Genomic DNA, 10,247 nt, shown 5'->3' on the forward strand with positions numbered 1-10,247 from the left:
TGTAGTTGAAAAAACATGTGGCCAGTACTTCATCACCATGAAAGATAGGGAATTAATTAATTAATTAATTTTTGTGGTGCCAGGGATCGAACTTGGGACCTTGTGCTTGTGAGGCAGGTGGTGGAACCACTGAGCTAAATACCCTGCCCTAATTTAATTTAATTTAATTTTGATGGTCCGTGAACAATATTAGTGAACAGTTTGATAGGCTTAATTAGAGGATATGTTTTATCAGATCACGGACAGTTACTTATGCAGAAATGTGGCAGGGGAAGATGATGATGGCATATGCAGATGTAAGAGAGAATATTTATGGACGATAGGAACAGAGTAGTGGAGGCCAGGCCGTAAGGAGTAATGATGGGGGCTGGGGGTGTAGGTCAGCAGCACAGTGTCTGCCTGCCAAGTGTGAGGCCCTGAGTTCGATTCCTGGTACCAAAGTGGCGGGGAAGGAAGAAATAATGATGAGAACTGTTTTGCTGTTTTATGTTTTTGAGACAGGCTCTTGCTATGTAATCCAGGCTAGCCTTCAGCTCTCTGTGTAGTGTAGGCTAGCCTTGAGCTCTTGGTAACCCTTCTGCCTTAGCCTCCTGAGTACTGGGATTTCAGGTATGTGCCACCATGCCCGACGTGATGGAGGCAACACTTTGAAGGAAAGTTTATAAAGCTTGTTAGTGAATTGAAATAGCAAGGAGAAGCCACCTGAGAAGCTGTTCTTTCCTATTGTAAGGATGTTGAGGTTCTTTGGTGATGTTGTGCGTGGTCATTTTCTCATTCTAAATCGCAGTCACAAAGAGCAGTAAGAAATTCACTGGGTATGGTGGCGCACACCTATTAATTCTAGCCCTTGGGAGGCTAAGGCAGGAGGATTGCAGTAAGTTTAAGGCCAGCCTGAGCTACACAGTGAGTTCAAGGCTAACTTGAACTACAAGTGAGAGCCTGTCTCACACCCCACCCACCACTGAAAAAGCAATAAGGCGTTCATGTGTTTTTGTTTGTTTTTTTGAGCCCAGTACCGGGGCTCAAACCTAGGGTCACTCTGCCACTGAGCTACATCTTTAATCCTCCCCCCTAATTTTTGAAATAAGGTCTTGTTGAGTCTCTGAATTGCCCAGGGTGGGCTTGAACTTGGCAATCTGCCTGTCTCACCAGCTCTTTCTTATGTATTTATTTATTTATTTGACTATTTGCTTTTTGAGACAGGATCTCACTATGTATACTCCAGGCTGGCCTTGAACTCACTATATAGCCCAGGATGGTCTCAAACTCATGGTGATCCTACTGCCTCAGCCTCCCCAGTGCTGGGATCACAGATATGTGCCATTATGCCCACTTTATTTCTGAGGCAGTGTCTTACTAAATTGCCTAAGCTGGCCTCAATTTTGTAATCTTCCTGCCTCAGCCTACTAAGTAGCTAGGATTATAGGCATGTGCCACAGATCCCAGCTCTAATTAGGAACTCTTGATTCCTTGGAATTGCTTACTCAAATGCTGGGTATGTCTGTTCCATAACTGATCCAAACAGATGTCTGGTATGTGTGAAAAATAAGAAAAAATAAAGCAGGGTTTATGTGAAGGGGCGAAAGAGCCTTTGTTTTTAGTGATCAGGTTAAGACACATAATAATTCTGCCTCCTAGATGCAGGGACAAATTCTGCTTCATTGCCCTGCAATTTTTGCAGCTTTATTTGAGAGAAGTACAATTTGGTTGGGCAGTTTGTAACGCGAATTATACTTCTTTCCAGACCCCAGCTTTTTTCTTTACAGGCTCGATACCTTGAAGAAACTCTAGTGGTGTTCATAGTAATGGGCCTTCTCACTGAGTTACATCCCCAGTGCTTTCTATTAATTTTTTTGAGACAGGGTCTCACTAAGCCACTAAATTCCCCAGGCTGTTCTCAAACTTGTGACCCTCCTGCCTCCGCCTCCCAGAATGTTAGGATTACAGGTATACACCATCACACCTCCTTCTCCCTCCCACTGTCTGCTTTCCTTCCTTCTCTCAGTCTCTCAGGGCCTCTGCCTGCATTCAGTCTGACACAGAGTTACAACTCTAGCATGCTAGGTATTTTCCTAACCCTCTAACTGATACCCTGCCAGATATATAAGATATAAGGAACACTTGTGCCTCTGAACTGTTATTCTCCTGTGCAGAGTGATGTCATCTGAACTCATATCTCACACAGATTCCATGTTCTTCTCAAGCGTCTGCCCATATTTTATTCTGATAACTGTCTAAATTCAAAAGATGTGTATTTCTATGACTGTATACAAACAGCCTCAGAGTAATCCCATTTAATGATTGATACATTTGGAGACAATTTCACTCTGTAGCATCTAAAATGAAACGTGTTCTGTAGCCATTTTGCTTTTCCTTAGTAGCTTTTCTATCTCCATTTGAAGAATTTATTTTTGCAGTTTGGTTTGTATGTATTTAAGTTCCATTGGGGGAATGAAGTGGAGAGGTTACACTCTTGAGAAGTACAGAGTTAATTTCTAGAATGATTGACAGTAGGAAATGCTGGATACCTTGGAAGGAGCTCAGCTATCTGGTTTGCATTAGTGTATGTGGGAGGTGCTGCAAAATGGGACATTGTTTTGTGATCTCTACCAGGACCTGGAAGTGTATTCTGGCTACAGTTTGGTGGAAGACAGATGGTCCTGCTTTCATCTGTAAGGCTATAGTAGAGGGTATAGGCCTACCAATCTCTGAAGAACAGTTGAGATAGAATTTGGGTAATTGTTTGTCCCTGTAGAATACATGAATTGCCATTAGAGAAATTTTATTAAGCTCTTACGTTTGTTGAATAATTATGGAGCTTAGGCTGCTACTGGATTTGCTATTCTGTAACATTCGCCTTTCTCTAGTATGACAAATTTAGTATGCGGAGTACGGATATTCCTGACAGATAATTCTTTTTTTTTTTTTTTTTTTCTTAATCAAATACCCTGACAGATACTCTGAAGAAAAAATTTTTTGTTTTTAGTTTTGAGGCAGAGTCCTGCTATTTACTCCAGGCTGGCCTTCAACTCAAGGCGATCTCCTGCCTCAGTCTCATCTGAACGCTGGGATAACAGACGTGCGCACCATGCCCAGCAATCTGGAGAATTTTTTGTAAGACTTTTCTAAGGTTTCAATGACTGCTGTTTCCCTGTCATAACCACTTTCCTGCTCCTGTTTGTGTAAAGTGCCTAATATTGTTAATCTGATGGGCCTCTTCTCTGAAATACCTCTGGCATTAGTCTGGTTGTGAGAGTTACATGGTAATTACACAGTTTATATATATGCTGCTGTCTTCATTTGTTTTTCCTATGGCAGACAGTAATTGATTGAAAGTTCTGTTGATGCAGCAGAACGTTACAGGTGACCACCGTCAGAGCCAGAGCCTCAGCTGGCTGAGTGTTGAAACCCATTTGTCATCCTTCAGTGTGATAGATTTGTTCGAGTCCTTAGAAGTAGACGTAGATTGTAACCACAGCTTTCTTGTTTTTTGTGATCTTGGGCAGATTTATTTAGTATTTCTGAATTTTATTTTCTTTTTCCGTAGGACGGGTACAATGTGAAATTCATTAGGAATGTTCTAAGAGTTAGGTGAGATAATTTTTCTGTAGTTTTTAGCCCACAGTTTTGGTATTTTGTGCTCGCTCAGATGTTGATCTCATCTCTCCTGCTCCCTTGCCCCCTTGCCTCTATCCCTCATTCTCTCGGTACGTTCTGGTTACTTTTCTTCTATTGGAATGCTTTGCCCCACCTGTTCTCGGACCTATATGATGAATATGTTACTTGGAAAATGTTTTTTCTGACAAGAGAAAGCTTTCCTGAGTGTATGTATACAAAATGTACCTGGGAAAACATACTTTTCAAAAACATTGTGAGATGTCAGATGTGATGGGTCATGTGTGTAATCCCAGGAGTCAGGTGGCTAAGGTAGGGAGAGCACCACAAATTCGAGGCCAGCCTGGACTACGTAGTGAATTCAAGGCCAGCCTGGAATACTTAGTGAGTTCTTGTCTCAAAATAACAAACTAAAAAAAAAAAAAACCCAATGTGAAAGATTACAAATGTTCTAAAGTCTTCTCCTAATACCCGTTGTTATTAATATTGTGTTATTAATAAAGTTTTGTTTTGTTTTGTTTGTACTGGGGATTGAACTTGCGCTTGTGAGGCAGGCGATGGAACCACTGAGCTAAATTCCTGACCTGAAAAAGAATTTTTTTAATTTAAAAAATATTATTTAAAAATATCCATAAGGAAAGTCTAAAATCTGTTTTACTTTATGTGAAAAAAATGTTTAAATTTTGGGATTTGGTTTTGTTTTGTTACAGACAAGTAACTTCCTTGCTATTCCCTCTATATGTTATATCCTATCTCAGATACTGTACACTCACTTCATTAATTTAGGAATTGGCTTGAATGTTATCTTTTCAGCTAGGTCTTTTCCTGGCAATGCTTTTTAAGAGTAGTCTCTCCCCCCATACTTAATGCTACTCTGCTACTCTATCCTCTTTGCATGCCTTTTTTTTAATGATACCACTGCTTTATAAATACATATATAAATGTTGTCTCTTTTCCCTACTGTAATGTGAAGTCCATGAGGGTAGACATTTTGTTGAGTATTATAGTCTCAGTGCCTAAAATAATGCTAAAATAAGTAGCAGACATTTCATTAATGTCTTTATTTCGTGGATTTTTTTTTTTTTTTTTTTTGGTACCAGGGATTGAACTCGGGACCTTGTACTTGTGAGGCAGGTGTCAGAACCACTGAGCTAAATCCCTGGCTATTTTGTGGACTTTAAGATGCCATTGATCTAAAGGTATATCAATGTTTTATGAACCAATAGGAAAAAAAAATCCTGCCAATTATTAAAAGCCAAATAGACCAGGGATTTAGCTCAGTGGATAAGGAATAGCCTAATATCGGGGCTTAAAATCAGAGAAAGTATCTATATTAGCCTATGTGAAAAAATTGTTAAATGAATGAGAAAGTAATTATCCTACGTGACTTCAAGATTTCTAACTTAGCAAGGAAGTAGTGGCTTCTTTTTTATAAATACCAAATATAAGAAGAGAAAGAGGTAGATAGAGGAAAGAAGGAATATCTCCTTATGGCCTTAGAAATACAGGAGAAGGAAGGTGGAAGAAATCAGAACTACCTCTGATCGGAGACCTGGAGTTTTCTGTGTTTTGTCCTAGGACTTGAACACAGGGTCCTGTCTTCCCCTTCCCGTCCCTCTTCCTTTCCTCCTTCCAATAGGCTCTGCCTGTGTATTTTAGGCTGGCCTTGAATTTACTGTGTAGCCCATGTAGGCTTTAAACTTGGTATCACAGGTGTGAGCCGCCATGCCTGCTTTAAGGCTTTTTGGGGGGGTGAGACAAGGTCTCACTTGAACTCAATGTGTGGCCCGTGCTGGTTTCAAACTTGCAGGAGTCCTCCTGGTCCACCCTCCCAAGTGCTGGGGTGACAGGTGTGAAGCAGCACGCCTGGCAAGATGGCAAGATTCGGGGGTGGAGGTCAAACTCGGGACCTTGCGCTCCGCGAGGCGGGCAGCAAAAGATTCTATTTTTAAAGTCATCCACATTTTTGTTACTGGGCCCCAAATATAGATTTGTTCAGTTATTTGTCATTGAATTCATCCCCAAGTTACTTATATTTTTTGTAGCATGTATATCCCACTTCAAAAATGAATGATTTCTACAGTCTTCACTGGACCTCTTCAGTAATGGGATACAGAGATCCTTATCCCAAGGGCTGGGGATTTAGTTCAGTGGTGCCACCTAGCAAGTTCTTAATGAGATGTGGATTTTCCTGCTCTCTAATAACAGACCATTTTATATTTAAAGGACATAAGGTAAGATCTAGGCTTTAAGTATGAGTTTGGTATCAGAGAGAAGGGAGAGAGAGAGAGAGACAGAGAGACAGAGAGAGAAAGAGAGAGAGAGAGGGAGGGAGAGGGAGGGAGGGAGAGGGAGAGAGAGGGAGGGAGAGAGATTCCTATCCCTTTCAGCTCTTCTGTCTTACCATGGTTCTAAGTTAGAGTTGGTAAGACATTACATGAGACCGAACAGTTTTGGACCTCTAGCTGACTATCTCCTACTGGCAGAAAGTAAATCACAAAGTTCCTCTTCTTCAAATATAAGAACCATTGATGATTTCAGCACTTCATATTTACAGATGTCTTAAGGATTTATGTACCAGAACTATTCCAGAGACAGCTCTCTTTTTACCACCCCAGTTACTGACTTGACTATTATGACTTTAATATTTTATGAACTTATGAACATGAAAGTGTTATCAAATGTCACTGGTTTAATCACTGCGTATAGCACAAATGGGAATCTTTGAAGGGATTCTGTAGAAAAGACAAGCCAGAGCTATACATATTTTTAAGTTATATTTATAAAGAACTACACAGCATACTATTTATTCCTTTTTAAACACAAAAGCAAAACCTAGGAGCCCACGTTCTGCTATATTTTCCCTAAGAGGGGTTAACAAAAGGACTGAATTGACCTTACTCTTCAGGTTGGACTATTGCCTGAATATAAAGAGCAGCTAATTTCATTCAGGCCCACAGGTGACCTACTGTACCTGTAGTGTCAGGAGGGTTATGTGTGTCTCATCTTACTATTGCTCAGTTAAATCTCACACTGTCCATATTCTTTGCCATATTACTTTACAGTTTGAGTGGTCTTTAGAAAAAAGTCCATTCTGTTTTGGTTATTAGTTTATTTTGTTGTTTGTTTGTTTGTTTGTTTGAGACAGTTGAGATTGACCTGGAACTCACTATGTAATTCAGGCTGGTCTCAAACTCACAGCGATCCTCCTGCCTCAGCCTCCTGAGTGCCGGGATTACTCCTAAAAGATTTTTTAATCTTAAAAAATATTCAGTTTGGGGGCTGGGGATTTAGTTCAGTGGCATAGTGTCTGCCTTGCAAATGCAAGGTCCTGAGTCAGATCCCCAGTACCAAAAAAAAAAGTTCAACTTGAAAATCCTTAAGCATATAGAAGAATAGCATAAGTGTTATAATCAACAACTTCTGAAGACAGAGTCTCGCTGTGTAGTTCAGGCTGGCCCTGAGCTTACTATATAGCCCAAGCTGGCCTCAAACTCACATCAGTCCGAGAGCTTGGACTACAGACATGTGCCATCCTGCCTGGCCTATAAATACCATTTTGGTTTCTTTGTTTGTTTTTCCAGTACTGGGGATTGAACTCAGCACCTTGCACAGGACAGATAGGCACAGTACCACTGAGCTATATCCCACACTAAATACCATTTTGAGTCAGCAGAAAACTTTGCTTTATTTGTTTTTGTTTTGGTTTGGTTTTTGGGTTTTTGAGACAGGGTCTCACTATGTAGTTGAGACTAACCTGGAACTCACTATGTAGCCCAGTCTGGTCTCAACTCACAGTGATCCTCCTGCCTCAGTCTCCTGAGTGCTGGGATTTTAGGCGTGCATCACCACACCTGGCTCTACTTTGCCTTATTTGTTACACTGATATATAAGCTTTTTTTTTTTTTAAATAAACCACTTCATAGTAAGTTTTAGACTTCACTTCTCAATACTTGAGATTGCTGTGGTGAATAAACTGTAATCACGTTTCTACAGTCCTAGCTTCTTGGATGGCTGAGGCAGGAGAATCCCTTGAGGCTAGGGTTTGGCGACCAGCCTATGCAACAGGCTAAACCTTATATCTTTAAAAAAAAAAAAAATCCTGTGGTTGGGCAGAAGCTACCCCTTTGCTAGAGATATCACACTGTAAACCTCAGAACCTATGGGTCTGTTCTGTTTTGCGGTGTGACAAAAGAGAATTAAGATGGAAATTAAGATAGAAGGAATTTCCAACCCATGGGCCTTAAAGTATGAAGTTATTCTAGATTTTCCATATGGGCCTGGTGTATTCACCACAGTAGTCCATAAAGTGCTAAAAGGAAGGTAGCAGGCAGTAAGATGGCAAGAAGAAGGCCAGGCATTGATGGCTTTAAAGGTGGAGGAAGTGGACATGATACCAGGAAAGCAGGTGATCTCTAGCTGGAAAAAGCAGGAAAATGGATTCTCCTTTAGATTCTGGAAGAAATATAGGAATCCTGACAGTGTGTTGAATTAGCCTAATGAGAGACCTATTTTGGACTTGTGAATTCTGTACTGGAAGATAAGTTGTTGTTGTTTGAGTGTTTTTTTTTTTTTTATTTTTTTTTGGTATCAAATTGCACTTAGGACCTTGTGTTGAGTGGGCACCACTGAGCTAAATGCCCGGCCCCCTTGATTTTGTTTTTGAGATGGGGTCTTGTTATGTAGTTCTTGCTTGTCTTGAATTCAGCTGTGAAGCTCAGGCTGGCATTGAATTTGTGGTGATCTTTCTGCCTCAGCCTCAAGTGCTGGGATAACAGGCGTATGCCACCACACCCAGCCTCTGGAACCAGTTTTAATTTTAGTCATGCCTTCATATGTTCATTTAAAGTTGTGATCTTACTGTGTTGACCAGCCTGGATTTCTGAGCTCACGTGATCCTCCTGTCTCAACCTTTCAAATGCTAGGCCTGGCTTGTACTTCTTTGTAAACCCAGATGCAGTTAGAAATCATACATTTGATTTTGTTAGATCTGTAAAGCTCTCTTAACCTAGAATGGTCTATATGCCCCCCCCTTCCATAACAACATTTTGAGACCAAGGTCATTGATGTAAAATATGCAGTATTCTTTGATTATAGATTTGTTAATTGGGATTTTTTATTTGTCTTTGATTTCTTTGTTTTTGAGACAGGGTCTGGCTGATCCTCCTGCCTCAGTCTCCAAGTGCGGGGGTTATAGGTGTGTTGTGCCACTGTCATTGTTTTTCTGTTGTATCATTTAACTTTTTCTCTAATTATCTGTATTTCCCATAAACTAGATTTTAATATAAAGGTTGTTTTAGGCAAAAATATTTCCTGGTAGATGCTGTATACTTCATACTACATAACATCAAGAGGCACATGGATCTGGTATCTCACTGTTTGCAGTACCAAGTTTAATCCCTAGAGTAAGATAACAGCAAGATCTTTTTGTTGTCAATCCTTTGCAGTTACTATTTTATAGAGTAATTTTTTAAAGTTGTGTTTCCTACTTTTTTGAAAAATATTGAACTGATTATTAATAGAAATTTTAAATTTCCAGACCAGCAATTTTTACACCGGCAATACGACATACCATATAGCCTTAAATATAAAAGCCCTTCTGCTGTTCTGTTTCAAAACACCTACTAGTGGGCCAGGGATTTAGCTCAGTGGTTCTGCTGCCTGCCTCACAAGCACAAGGTGCCAAGTTCGATCCTGGGTACCAAAAAAAAAAAAAAAGAATGGCATGATCAAAACACCTACTAGTAGCTGTTCATGGTGGCACATGCCTATAGTCCTGGAGGCTGAGGCAGGAGGACTGCCACAGATTTGAGGCCAGCCTGGACTGGGATCACAGGTATATGACACCAGTGAGACCCTGTCTGAAAACATTAAAAAAAAAAAAAAAGTATGGCTAAATTAATCCTGATTTGGCCTTGAATTTAGGATCCTCATGCCTCAGCCTCCATAGTTGTTGAGATTACAGACATGTATCACAACCCCAGCAACAGACTCCCTTTTAAATACATAACCAGCTGTGTCCGAAAGATAGAAATTCTCAGGGATGGTGAATGAAAAAAGAGCCAGGGATGTAGCTCAGAGTCACTGCACCTGCTTGGTAAGTGTAAGGTCCCAAGTCTGATCCCTGGTACAGGGAAAAAGAAAAGAAAAAGGAACCGAAAATGATCACTGTGCCTGTGGTTTAATACTTATGGGAATTCTGAGCGCTTTGTGGGTCTCAATAACCTGATGGTTTAGTTTTAATGCTCACAAGGGGTTCCAGAGACAAAATTTTCAGACCAAGGCTGGGCATGGTGTCGCACGCCTGTAATCTCAGCACTTGGGAGGCTTAGGCAGGAGGATCGATGTGAGTTCAAGACCAGCCTGGGCTACATAGTGACTTCCGGGTCAGTCTCAACTACATAGTGAGACCCTGTCTCAAAAAAACAACAAAATAACAAACAAAAAATTTTTCGGACTACATGAAGCAGGAGAATTCCCATAGAAAGCTATTAAATCTTAAAGTCTCATAAGGAAAAGGTGAGACAAAAAATTTCATCTACTAGTTCAATTAAACAAGGGAACTTTGCTTAGTCTGGGTTCTGGCTAGATGTAGATGGGAGGATCCTCTGAAAATTTAAGTATGGTTCAAG

The sequence above is a fragment of the Fukomys damarensis genome, unplaced genomic scaffold (genome assembly GCF_012274545.1).
Source record: "Fukomys damarensis isolate Sample0158 unplaced genomic scaffold, DMR_v1.0_HiC HiC_scaffold_33, whole genome shotgun sequence".
Taxonomy (NCBI): Eukaryota; Metazoa; Chordata; class Mammalia; order Rodentia; family Bathyergidae; genus Fukomys; species Fukomys damarensis.